This window comes from Austrofundulus limnaeus, unplaced genomic scaffold, assembly GCF_001266775.1.
Source record: "Austrofundulus limnaeus strain Quisiro unplaced genomic scaffold, Austrofundulus_limnaeus-1.0 Scaffold443, whole genome shotgun sequence".
NCBI classification, from domain to species: Eukaryota; Metazoa; Chordata; class Actinopteri; order Cyprinodontiformes; family Rivulidae; genus Austrofundulus; species Austrofundulus limnaeus.
In genome coordinates, this window is record NW_013952845.1 from 139452 (window position 1) to 140905 (window position 1454).

The 1454-nt window shown below is 35.4% G+C and overlaps 1 protein-coding gene across 1 annotated transcript in view; it reads right to left on the reverse strand.

The window, feature by feature from the left end:
- The window catches only part of LOC106529441 (polycystic kidney disease protein 1-like 2), a 40075-nt gene extending 39251 nt beyond the window's left edge, over nucleotides 1-824 (reverse strand). Inside the window, exon 1 of the mRNA XM_014024867.1 lies at nucleotides 693-824. The gene's annotated coding sequence lies outside the window, so the exon portion shown is untranslated. The remainder of the gene's footprint in view (nucleotides 1-692) is intronic.
- Nucleotides 825-1454: the final 630 nt, after the last annotated feature.

Genomic DNA, 1454 nt, shown 5'->3' on the forward strand with positions numbered 1-1454 from the left:
TATATATATATACTGTACATTTCTGGGCAATCCATCACGAAAAACATTAAATCCACAGGAATGTGACAGATGTCTCAATGCATATACATAAACAATACTTTCTTGCACTCTTTAATAAAACTTAAAACTTTTATACAGCATMTGTGGCGTTGTAAATCAGTTTTAATTTTTAGATGGGAGTATAAACCCTTATTTTCTTGTTTACTTCCCTGGTGAGGATCAGAAATAGAGACAGACTCTGCATAAAAAATAGGGACTTGTTAAGCTGTCMAAACTCACAGTTTATAGTAGATCAGTTTTAAAAGTGTTTTAGTAATTCACAACAATGCTCTGAAGTGGAGAGAGAAATGATAAAATCACAATGTGGATGTCAGAACTTATTCAGCAAATGTGTTTATTTTCCCTTATTGCACATTTACTCTTTTTCGGAAAATCCCCGAAACACTTCAAATCGAGCGTAAAACTTTTTTTTCCTTATGTGAAATTGAGGATATTTATCCGCCAAACGGTACCGTTTCCATCAAGCTTTTCTAATGCAATGCACCAAAATGCCCATAAAAAACAGATGAAAGCATTGTTTTGTCATTCTTGTATAAAAAGGAAAATAAAACAAGATAAGATTTGCAATAAATTGCAGAAATTTCAAACTTTATCACTTTAAAATAAACTTGAACAAACAAGAAGAGACTCACCGCATTCCCACTCATATGTTTTAGGTCCGTCGGGCAGATTAAAAGCTTCGAGTTTGATCGCCTGATTGGTAGAACTTACTGAAGCGGATGGAAATGCTCTGATGTCCCAAGTAGATCTTACAAGTCTTACATGCTGCTTCCTCTGAAATCCAACAYGTTTTATCACTATTGCATGAAAAGCTACCGTTTTATTTAATTRAATTTGCATCAAACTTTGAGTGTTGAGAAATAAAATACCTTTTTGCTGTTAAAACTCAACAGGCGCTCATCAGCTTTTTGTTTAGCGACCGAGTTCTCATCACCAGAACCAAACGTCTCAACTTCCAGAGACGAGAAGACGTTCCAGGCAAGTATTTTCACTTGGACAGACCCTTTAAAACAAACCATAAAAAATGATTGATCACATTTATTTTAGAATTTAAAGGTTTCAATCTATATCTGAAATACCTTGAAGTGAGTGTCTGATGTGAAAAATCTTCCTTTTTGTGTTCATTTCTCTGGTTTCAGAGAAGGAGTTATTGTCTCCGGTCAGTAAGAAGTGGAGGAAMACGGGTTCTCCTCGCTTCAATGAAACACCAAGAGTGATGCACGGAGATCCTGAACAGTCATGCTTCATTTTCAGGATGGTGGCCTGAAGCATGGATAGCTTCTCCAAAATGCAAACCTGCAGTTTACAGAAATTTTTTATTATATTTCCTTGTTGGTGAATCTCAGACATGATTTAAGTCACTGATTCAATCACAGTCATCGAACTGAGCAATT